The sequence below is a fragment of the Zalophus californianus genome, chromosome 5 (genome assembly GCF_009762305.2).
Source record: "Zalophus californianus isolate mZalCal1 chromosome 5, mZalCal1.pri.v2, whole genome shotgun sequence".
Lineage (NCBI taxonomy): Eukaryota > Metazoa > Chordata > Mammalia > Carnivora > Otariidae > Zalophus > Zalophus californianus.
Window position 1 is genome coordinate 39,274,458 of NC_045599.1, and position 12,347 is coordinate 39,286,804.

General features: G+C 40.3%; 1 protein-coding gene across 10 annotated transcripts in view; it reads right to left on the reverse strand.

The window, feature by feature from the left end:
- The window catches only part of PPP2R2B (protein phosphatase 2 regulatory subunit Bbeta), a 445,076-nt gene that overhangs the window by 316,750 nt on the left and 115,979 nt on the right, over positions 1–12,347 (reverse strand). For 2 of the 10 annotated variants that reach the window (XM_027605535.2, XM_027605530.2), the window contains exon 1: positions 1,298–1,494. The exons of 7 other annotated variants lie outside the window; for them this stretch is intronic. The gene's annotated coding sequence lies outside the window, so the exon portion shown is untranslated. Of the gene's footprint in view, positions 1–1,297; positions 1,496–12,347 lie in introns of those variants that run through there. One more of the 10 variants, XM_027605532.2, reaches the window with a different exon arrangement.

Here is a 12,347-nt window from a genome sequence, read left to right on the forward strand (position 1 = left end):
TGGCTGAGCAGACCAAATTAGCCTTTTCTAGGGTGCAGAGTACAATACAGGAGCTCTGATCTTTGTTCTTGAGTAAAAAATTCAAGAGGGGACAGCCATTCCAGAACAAATAACCTCCAAATCCTAATTCTGCACATCTAATACTTGTGACTCATTAATATTTGTGAGTCACCTAGTTTTTGCTATTTTGAAAAACAAACCACACAAAGTAGTAATTAATAAAAGATATCTTGTCTTATTAACGTTCATATAGTAATTACCAAAATCACAAATCCATCTGCTAAGTAGTCAGCAAACAAGACAAATGACTGAGCTCAGTTAAACAGATTATCAAATGCCTATGGGAGTATAATCTAATAGCCCCATTCTAAGCCAGGAATAAAGCAGCTACTCCTTTTGCCACATGGTCTCATCTCCCACACTAGGCAGGACAGAGCAATGGAGACATCCAGCATCTCGCCCTCTCTGGAGAGAATGTACTCTTAAGCGAGTGTCAATGTTACTCACGTGGCCTGCTTTTACAGCCTTTGTACTGACACTTAAGATTTGGTTTCTTAAAAAGACATAAGAGAAAAGACCCAAAAGACGTCACCTAAAGTTAAATACAAGCCCACTAGCTTCTGCAGGTAAAATGCCTATCAGGGAGGCTTCTCGGCTCCCCGCACAGAAAAGTTTCATCTTCCTGCAAACTTCTGTCATTTTATCCCTATTTTTCCTCCAACATTCAGCCCCTGTACACATTTCACATCTCTTCTCCTTGATGGGCATCTAAAGAATAGCAGCCATGTCTTATTGACCTTTCACGTGTAACACCACTACTGCTCCTAACTGTGAGTAAGACACCTGCCATTTCTTGTGATTACAAATGTGCCAATCACTTGGGTGAGCGCTTTATTTTCTTAAATTTATTTTCTGTCATTTGATATTCACAGTGGACCCTGGAGGTAGGTGCATCCTCATCACACACATGAGGTAGCCAAGGCTTGGAGAGACGGAGTGACAGAGCCAGGATTCATTTCTAGGTCGGAGACACTCCAAGGCCTGTGTTCTGAAACACTATGCTAAACTCGACATATCCTGTACAGTGCCTAGGTCAGGGCCAAGTATGCAGCAGGTGCTGATCAATACCAGTACAATAAGTGAATATCTTAACATTAATTCACTCCTTCATCCCCTTGGTAGTTAAGGTTCAATCTTTGCAGTTTCTGCTTTCCTGTGCATTTTCCCCAGGTGTGCATGATGGTAGGGATTATTATTACTACTGGATATCCAAAAATATTAAGAAAATTCCCCTTACCTTTTTTACAGCAGAAATAAACACTTCTCCAGGACTCTACCTCCTAGGTCAGTGTCTGCCAGGATGATATTTACAATTGGGCGCATTCGATGGCTTTTCATTTGTATTGGTGTTTCTCACATGTTGGACCGCAACCTAGATGGTAGGAGGCAGCCCAGTGTTCCCAGCTCCTCCTCCCAGCTGTCTTCAACATCTTGGCTCTACAGTCACATGGAGGGCTGTTCAGGGCCTGGTGGTCACTGACTTCACAATAGTCAATGTTTCCCATTGGTGGGGGTAGTGGGCTTTTGATGCCTTCACCCTCCCAGCACACAGCATTCTCTCTCCATCTGGGAACTGCTTCTACTATGCAGCCCATGTGCTTGGAGGAAGAACAGCCCGCTCAGTTCTAGAGTAGAAGCCTGGTTGCTTTAAGCCAATCAGCACATCCCACCGGCCTTTTCACGGTGATTAACTCAAGCCAGAAGACAAGGTGCAGGCCAATGATAAGCAAGGAGATGTCTGCGGGGGCTTCTGGGAACAATGCTCTCTGAGGCAGTAAGCTTTAAGGACAGTAATTCTCTCTCTCCTTGCTGGACATTGACACAGCATAAGAAGGATCAAGAAGGTGTGAGAAATCATTATGGATCTCCAAAGAAATCCAACTATAGGATTAAGCAAGATGCCACAGAAGATTAAGAAGAAAAACAAAAAAAATTGTTTTTGATGATATAACTCAGCCACTTACAACTTATTCCAAAGCTTGTACTATTTCTGGGTTTTTCAGCTACGTGAGAGTCGAAATTCCTTTTTTAATTAAGCCTGTTTTGAGCCAGATTTTCTCTGACTTCAAACCAAAAGACTCATAATATTCATGGGTGACAACCATGTTTCAGGCTCGCCATCAAATTCACTTACTTTTTTTCAGGACAGCAAGTATGACAATGGTCTGAAGGACCAAAGGGGAACCAGAGCTTATCATAAAGTATAAGTAGGCAAAATTTACCTATCAAAGCCCGAGTAGAATTGGCCTGTGTGATTTAGGGCCATGATCTCACAGAGTGCTCTCAAGTGTGTCTGACACCAGTGAACTGCATTCCAGTCAATGATTTGTATGGTAGTCATAAAGCCTGATTATGAAGACACGATGAGATCACTGCACAGCTGAACCACGAGGTAACAGCACCCTAACAAGCCCATCAGTTTGCCCCAGCATGGTCCCCCAGACCCCTTCCTGAGTTCCCTGTACACTACAGATTGTCAAGTGAATTCAGGAATATCAGCTACTTGGAAGGATGTTCTTTGTGGAGACTGCCTTGCTGCCTTTGCTGACAATGACAACTGCCCTTGGAAACCACAGGGTCATCACAAGTAAGGGAACTGCAGGTTTTAATGCAAAAAAAATATGTAGCAGAGTGTAGTCACAGCTGCCTCACATGGATGTGATAGCTTGGATCCTGTCTCTCGGACTTTGAGTTGTGAAGGATGAGTCCTTCCCAAATGCTGGAGATTTGGGATTCAAGGATGGGAAAGGAAAAGACAACAGGGAAAGACTGGAACTGAAGGTACTGTATCCCCAAAGGAAGCTTATGGAAAGAGTAGAAAAATGGGATATGGTAACTTCTTGTCATTAGGTCAGCTTCATAGGTAAGTAACTCATGCAGTCACAGAGCCCTGTGCTCAGAAGGGCCCCTTGTTTTTCTTTACAACCTGCTGCCGCCATCTTGAAATTCCTAATACTTTTCAAACAGGGACCCTGCATTTCATTTTGACTTTAATCCACAGATTAAGTAGACGGTCCTGCTTGTTATAGATCTTCAATTCCCTCTTTACTAAAATCACACAAGAGCAAAAAGGGGAAATTTTACCAAAGACCTGCCTTAGATTTCTAATATGTCTCCTGTCTTTTTTGACTATCTGCTCTTCCTTGACTGCCTTCTTTCTGTTGAACAAATATTTTAGTGGATTTACTATATTTCCACTATTCTGTGGATTTACTATATTTCTTTTGTGTTATTTTCTTAGTGGCTACTCTAGGGATTGCAATATGCATTTTAATTTATGACAGCCTTCCTCAGATAAATATTGATTTTAAAATTTAGAAACTTTGCTCTAATATAATGCCATTTTTCTTCCCTTTGTGCTATTATTGTCATATATATTGAAACTACATATTCTAAATGTAAAAGTACAGTATTAACATTACTATTTCATAAAATCTTATGTCTTCTAAAGATTTTAGGGAATGATGAGAAAAGATACATTAATGGAATATTTTATACTAACCTATGTATTTATTATTTGCACTGCTCCACGTTTTTTCCTGTGGATTTGTGTTGCTTTCTGGTTGTCTTTTCCTGAAGGACCTCTTTCCTTCAGTATATCTTGCAAGACAGATCTGCTAGCGACAAATTTGCTCAGCCTTTGTTTATCTGAGAATGCCTTTATTTTGCCTTCATTTTTGAAGAATGGTTTTGTTAGATACAGAATTCTTATTTGACAGTTATTTTTCTTTCTGAATTCTGAATATGTCATTCTACTGCTTGCTGGCCTCCATGGTTTTAGATGAGAAGCCAGCTGTACATTGTATTGATATTTGCCTATATTTGATGAGTTGTTTTTCTCTTGCTGCTTTCAAGATTTTCTCTTTGGCTTAGGCTTTCAACAGTTTGACTATGATGTGTCAAGGTGTGGATCTATTTATATTTATCACGCTTTGGTTTCTTTGAACTTCTTAGATGTATAGATTAATGCTTTTAAAAAATCAAATTTGGGAAGGTCGGAGCTCTTAGTTTTTCAAATTATTTTTCTGTCCCTCTCTATTCTGTTCGTGTGGGACTCCCATTACATGGAGGTTGCTACGTTTGATCTTATCCCACAGGTTTCAGAGGCTCTGTTCATTTTTGTCTTTATTCTTCAGATTGGGTAATTTCTACCAATTTATAGTTCACTGCTTCTTTCTTCTGCACTTTCAAACCTGCTGATGAGCCCCTTTACTGAATTTTTTTTTTTTTTACAGCTATTGTACTTTTCAGCTATAGAATTTCCACTTGGTACTTTTAATAATTTTATGTCCTCATTAAGAATCTCTATTTGTTGATCTATTGTCACACTTTCCTTTAATTCTTTAAATGCAGTTTCCTTTAGTGCTTTGAACCTATTTGTAATAGTTGCTTTGAAGCCTTCCTTTGTCTGCTAATAACTGGTAACACAGGGATGGTTTCTATTCACTGTTTTTTTTATTTAACCCGAGTATGGGTCACACTTTCTTGTTTCTTGGCATGTCTCTTGTTTTCTCAAAAACGGGACATTCTAGTTAATACACTGTAGCTACTCTGATTCTGGTATTTTTTCCCTTGGAGGTTGTTGTTGCTGGTGTTTTGTTTGTTTAACAACTTGCCTGGGCTACATCTGTGAAGTCTGTGTCCCCAGCAGCCACTAATGCCTCTGCTAAATTGTTGTTGTTTTACATATAACCTTCATTTTTAAACCTGGATTGCTAGAGGTCATTCCTGTGTCTGTACAGCTTACTGGTCAACTAATGATTGCACATCAACTGTGCTCTAACACCTCAAACTAGTAAGGCTTCTATCCATTGCTGTTGGATATGTTTATGGCTGGGTAAGGGAGCACATTTCAAATTCATGTTGTTTTGAAGTCTCCTAAGTTTTAATTGCTTTTGGGCCCTTTGGAGTGTCTTATGCTCATGCACTCAGACCTAGGATTAACCAGAAGTATGTGAAATGCTTATGCTCTTCTCAATCCCCACTGGATATGTAAATAGCCTTAGCCAGGAGTATGATGTCTTTGACCACAAATGTGACCTGTGACTGAGGGAGCCCATGATTCTCCTCACCCATTGACCTCCAAGATGATCATTTCTATTGACAGCTTTGTTAAGTGTTTGCATTGCCCACCTGTCCAAATTGGGTGAGTCTCAACACTGGCAGTGAGGCTGCTGATCATCACTGCTGTCCCTACCGTGGTGGAACCTATAAGCTGTGGTGAGTTGGATGGAGAAGTCTCAGGCTAGGACTTTACAGATTCCCACTCTTCCTACATGAAGCTCAGTGGTTTTTAAAACATAAACACTTCTCAGATTGTTTTGTGCCTTTGGTTGGTTTCCAAAGCACTAAATAGTTGTATTTGTCAGTTTTTCCCGCACTGTGGTTGCATTTAGGGGGGAGAATTTGCCCAGTCTTTTCACAGAGCCAGAGCTAAAAGTTCCACTCTGTCTTGGGTTTTGACTTTTCCCATTTGTGCCTTGAGCCCACAAATTATGTAGACCATCCTGCTTGTTACAGATCTTCTTTTTCTCTATTCTTCTTTTATGGAGCACCTTTCACACACCTAAGTCCAACATATGCTAATGGCTCAAGAGCAATAAAATTATTCTTACACACAAGATAATTTCAGCAACAAGTTGTATACTGATATTGCTACAAACCACATAAACTGACTTGATAAGTTGAGAGCATTTCCGTGAACTCTCCAAACACCAGTAGCTGCTTATTCTTAGTCACGTGGCCCTTCCTTTCAGCAAAGAATGGTAAAAATCTGATGCTGCCCTGCTGGCTGTCACTTGGCACTCCACAACTGTAGCAGATAACACTAATCACTAATTTCTTTCCTACCCAGACAGGGTCCCAGAATCTTCCTCAGACAGAACTCCAGGCAGCCATTATGTGGTTCAGGAGTTGAGACCTTTTAGACATACCTTCTTCAAGTCCCCGAAGCTGAAGCTTATAATAATTCTTCCTACTACCTACTCTGCTTCTACCCTCCAGTCAAGGATTTTGGGTTTGGTTTCCTGAGAAACACGTCCTTTTTTATTTGGGCTTCAGGCTCAGCTCTGATTCAGTTTTTCTTCTGGATCTCCATACTTATTCCCTTGGTGATTTCTTCCATTCTCATGATTTTAAACTCCATCCATTTATTTTGGCCTCTCTCAAATCTATACTTTTAGACTGAATCTCTTGCTTGGACTCCAACTCCTTATGCCTCATCTTGGAAGTTTTAAGGGCATCCCAAGTGATCATGCCCAAAACTGAACCCCTGATTTCCTACCTAGAATCTCTTCCACTCTTTCAGACTTTCTCCATCTCGATTGTTGTTAAATTCATTCTCTCAGATGCTCAGACGAGAAAACTTAAAGTCATCCTCAATTCTTCTCATTCTCTCTCATACTATCAGGAAATCCTGTGGCCGTACCTTCAAAATAAATCAGAACCCTTGTGCCTTCTTATACTGTTACTGCTACCATTCTGGTCTAAGCCACAACATCTCTCACAGTATTATTACAACTGATTTCACTACTTCTAACTTTGCTTTTTTTATATTCTACGTTCAACATGGTATCCAGAGTGTTCCTTGATCCCTGCTATTCTATGCCCAACATATTGGCCAGAAGGATCCTCTTCAAAAGTAAGGCCGATTGTATCACTTCCCCGCTCAAAACATTGCAGTGGCTTCCCATCTCACTCAGGATAAAAACCAAAGGCTTTTCAATGACTTACCTTACATGGTCACACCCGCCTTAATTTTCTGATCTCATCTTTCACTTATACTGCCTCTTACTTCTTTCCAGGCATGCTGGTCTCTTTATTCTTCTTAAAAATGCTCATCCAGGTTTCTAGATACTTTGCCTTGGCAGATTCCTCTTCCTAAAATACTCTTACCTCAGATATCATGTGGCAAATTCTCTCACCTCCTTCAAGGTTTTGCTCAAACACTACCTTTTCAATAAAGCCCACCTTGAGCACCCTATTTCAAATTGCACATCCATCCTTTCCATCTGCCTCTCCCTCACTGCTATTCCTTCTGGCCCTTCTTTAGATCTCACCCTCTCACTCTTTTCTGTATTCACCTCCCCCCACCCCGAGAATATCACCTTCTACAGTATGATAGAATTTACTTATGTATGGTTTATTTATCTATCTTCCCCCTCTTTAGAATGTTGTAACTAAAAAAGAACAGAGATTTTTGTTTTTCTCACTGACACCTCATAGTTTCTAGAGAAGTGCGTGGTGCATGACGGGTATTCAAAAAACAGTTGAATGAATGAATCAGTGGTGGATCTATGGTTCTGATATAAGTAGGTGTTTTTGAAGATACAGACTGAATGTGAAAACAATTTCCAGAGAAACTTCAGGGGTACAGTTCAAAGAAATGTCAAGAAAATCTTCATGAAAAAGAGGAGTAGGTGGTTAAAAAAATTGAATGGGATATATGTCCTTATCTTGACAAGTCCTGGGGGTACATTAGCATATTATATGTTCTGAGAAGTCCTTAAGGCAAGAAATTGACTGAACTTTATTTTTCTCTGGCTTTTTTCAGAATCATTTTTTTAATCTTTGATTTTCTGTAGATTGAATTATATGCTTAGATGAAGGTTCCCCCCCCAATATTTCTTCTGCTCCATTCTTTTTCTTCTTTTTCTAGTATTCCCATTATGCATATGTTACATCTTTTGTAGTTGTCTGGGATATTCTTTTTATTTTCCTTTTCAGTCCTGTTTTCTTTGCTTTTCAGTTTCCAAGGATTCTACTGAGCCATCCATTAGGTCAGAGATCTTTCCTCAGCCATGTCCCGTCTACTAATAAACCCATCAAAGGCATTCTTCATTTATGTTATGGTGTTTTTTTCTGTCTAGCATTTCTTTGTGGTTCTCTCTTAGGATTTCCATCTCTGCTTACACTGTCCATCTGTTCATGCATGCTGTCTACTTTATCCATCAGAGCCCTGAGTATATTAATGATTATTGTTTTAAATTCCCAGTCTGATAATTCCAATATTCTTGCCATATCTTGCTCTGTCTCTTTAAATTGTGTGCGGTTTTTTGTTTTGTTTTGTTTTTGCCTTTTAGTATGCCTTGTAATTTTTTCTTGGTAGCTGGGCATGATGTACTAGATAAAAGGAACTGTGAAAAATAAGCCTTTAGTAATGTTATGGAAAGATGTGAGGGGAGGGAAGTGTTCTGCAGTCCCTATGATTAGGTCTTCATATTTTAGTGAGCCTATGCCTCTGGCCTGTGAACTCCACAAGTGTTTCTCAGTTGTTTCTCACCTCCTATGTAGAACAGGATAGCTAGGGTGGGCTGGGGTTGAGTATTCCCCTCCCTCCATGTAGAAGGCTAGAGCTGACTGGAATTGGGCATTTCCCTTTCCCCAGATCAATTAGGCTTTGATAAAACCCCAGTAGACTGGACTCTGGTTAACTACTTAAGTAGGCAGGTCTTGCTGAGAACCGAGTGCTCTGACATACTTCAAAATGGCTCCTTTTCCCCCTCTCTTGCTGGAAGAACAAGGGGATTTTTCTCTGATACTTACTATGAGAACCTAGTTGACCTCTTGGAGGTAAATTTCATACATTGTACCTCCTCCCCTCCATGATGGGGTCCCCTTGGACATTTTAACACTCAGAGTTGTCCACACTGAGTCTGCAGCAACTCGCCAATGATAGTTCAGGTTTTTCTAGCCTGGCACTGCTTCCCCAAACAGCTTCCACTCAAGAGTCTCTGTTCTGGTAAGCCAATACTCCCCATAGTCACCTGTCTCTCCAATCCTGGGGGCAGCAGTTTATCCTGTATCTTCCTCCCCCACTCTTTTATAGACCCAAGAAGAGTTGTTGACTTTTCAGTCTGTTCAGGTTTTCACTTATTGTTAAGATGGAATGGCAACTTCTAAGCTCCTTACATGTGGAACTGGAAACTGGAAATCTTTTTTTTTTGACACAATCTGAAACTTCAAGAAAGGTTTATATACAATGTATAAGTTAAATGAGTAGCAGTTGTAAGCATGGGCTCTGGAGACAGACCACCTGAGCTTATATCTTGGCTATGACATTTATAAGAGTTATTTCATGTCTCTAAGCCTTAGCTTTTGTATCTGTTAAATGGGGATGGTAGCTATATCATAGTTTGGGGGTAAAGATTAAATAAGATAGCATATGTAAATAGTGTCTGGTACATAATAAGAACTTCCACATTTTTTAATGAAACAATTATTTGAATGCCTATGATCTTTCAGGTATTATCCTAGATGTCAAAGATGCAGAAGTAGAAATTGGACCCTGGCCCCATAGAGCTGATGTTCTACAGGCAGGAGAGAAACTAGAAACATGTACACTAATGAACCTTTTCTGATAGTAACAGTGGTATGAAGGAAACGAATCAGGGTTAGGTGATAGAGGGGAATGGAGGAGGGCTTTAGATTTTCATAGTCCAAAAAGACTAGAGCTGACCAGTTTGGAGCCAGCCAAGCAAAGATCTTTCTGGGAAAAACAACAGGGGTACAGCAAGAGCACAGGTGTGAAGGCAGAAGCAAGTTTGGCTTGATCATGATTGGAAGAAAAGTTGATGTGGCTGATCATAGAGAATACAGGAGAGAAATACCATCTGTATTGCTTTAAATAACACCAACACCTCTGGACTTTATTATTATTATTATTTTATTATTATTATTATTATTATTTTTGGAGGGGGAGAAGAAAGTGGTTTTAGAGGGATTCTAGCAATGATCCACTGGTCTGGAGAAGAAGAGAGATACAATTATCAGAGTCCTGGGATTCAGGGGGAAGTGACCAGCCTGTCTTGAATAGGTTTTCCAGGCTGGGGTGGTAATTGCTGCTCTCCACTAACAGTCTCCCAAATCCCCCCCCCCCACACACACACAAAGGGCAGTGGGGTTAAAGTGGATGTGAATGACCAACTCAGAGGGTAAAGAGATATGAATTAAAAACTCCGAAGAAAAGATCCATACTTGGATCTTACTGATACTGTGGTTCCCTGCCCCCAAATGCTCTCATTCTTGCTAAAGCCTACACTCATTTCTCTCAGTTGACATGTTAGTCTAAAAATTCTCTTTTGTGTACTTTCTCCACCTCCCTCTTTTTGGAGGGCAGAGACAAATCGCTTTGGCATAACTAAACATCCAGAAAAATGCTCAGCAAACACTGCATGCTATTACTTTAACCTGTAAAAACTCAATTATTTACCCTACCATAATTAAGTCCTTTTCCATACATAAAACTCTCCCCACATGCTGAGTGAATATAAATTTTCATTGGTGTTCATTTGACCTTGCCAAACTTGCCTGAAAATTGTGTCCCCTTTTGCCAAGAATAATTTTTTTAGTGCTCTTCTCAATAACTATAGTTGAAAGGAGAAAGTGATATCTCTGTAACTCAAACCAGATCCTTTTGCAATAATACATTGGCAAGTGACAATGTGATGAAATTGTTTTATGCATGCATGCTTTTGTTCCCTAATGTTTCTTAATGCAGAACCAACCTGTTTATTATTCTTCTGCTACACAATGGAAAAGGGAGGTAAGAGGATTGCTGACCTCTCCGTAGCTTCAGACAAAGTTTCTTAACAAGAATGCTTGCTCCTAATGGCATCTCTGGAAATGTCCAGAAATAGTACCCACTCTCAATAATCTCCCTTTTCTAAATGGGAACCATTTCCTTGACTAATCTAAGCCCAGTCAAGGGTACCCTATGGAATCAATCCAAACATTTAGGAATTGTTTGCCTACAGGGATTTATTCAGATGCCATCTTCTTTTTTTCTCAATTTTTTGGCTTTTGAGGCATTTCATTATTCTTAGCAACTCTGGCAGAGGGTTGTGCACATACCTGTGTGAATTTTGTCTGTTTTTAGTGAAGGTGTGAATGGATTCATCTAAATTCTTTTCCCCAACCTGCAGCAACTCATCCAGGTCTGGCCATTAGCCACAATGTGCTTTATTTCCCAACACCCATTCCTAGGCATCAGGAGAGTTCTGAAGTCTTTGGACCTTCCTTAGCGTGTACTCAGTTTGTAATCATTTGTTTCCACTCCAGGGAATCAGGATTCTCGAATTCAAAGCCTTTCCTGTTCTAGAGCTTATCAAGTTATCAGCCTGCCCCTCGGTTTTCTGTCTTGGTTTTAAGGGATCAATCGAATTACCTAAGATAGCAAATCTTTGGACAACAAATGCCATGAGGAACGTGAAGGGTCTAGTGGGCCCAGGTGGCTAAGTCCTTTCCCTGGGGCTGAGAGCTTCTTTATGCACATCGCATTTGTGATTGTGATAAGCAAGTTCACAGAGCAGTGAGAAAACGTAAACGAATCACCTAGTGCTTGTCAAGAGATACCGCATGCTGAAGCATCTCAAGGGAACCTTGAGAAGGAGGGCAGATAGAGAAAGCTACATCCATCAGAGATATTAGAGCTGTGGAGGTCTGAGGGAGGTCTTGAGAATTGGAAGGAGAGCCCAGAAAACGGTGTTGTTTTACCTGTGACAGCATTAAGCACACTAAAATGTCCACATGGGCAGTATACTGTATGCTGTTTTAATTAAAGCGAATTGTATTCTACCTTGGAATTGTAACCAACTGTTTGTACTTCGAAAAATTCTAATATAAAAAAATCCTTTGCTTCAGCAGCTGAGATTTCAAGTAAAAGGGATTGGATAATAATCCCATGTGTTTCCAATCGGATGAATTGTTTGCTTGTAACGATATTTCCTAAGATTTTTTTTCAATTAACATATTAGATCCTTGAGGAGTACTTTGGATAAATGCCCAAGTTGCTCTTTGGTTAAGTGGAATAGCACAAGTCTGTGTTCTGGGAACCCAGTCCTCGTGATTAGTGAGCAGGTCAAACCTCACCTTAATTATTTCTTTTAAAAATCAAAAGGCTCGAGCATCTGGGTGGCTCAGATGGTTAAGCGTCTGCCTTTGGCTCAGGTCATGATCCCAGGGCCCTGGGATCGAGTCCCGCATCAGGCTCCTTGCTCAGCGGGGAGCCTGCTTCTCCCTCTGCCTCTCTCTCTCTGTCTCTTATAAAAAAATAAATAAATAAAATAAGAATCAAAAGGCTTTTTATGATCAGAGAAAGACATGTATCACATGACCTCACTGATATGAGGAATTCTTAATCTCAGGAAACAGAGTGTTGCTGGAGTGGTTGGGGGTGGGAGGGATGGGGTGGCTGGGTGACAGACATTGGGGAGGGTATGTGCTACGGTGAGCGCTGTGAATTGTGCAAGACTGTTGAATCACAGATCTGTACTTCTGAAACAAATAAC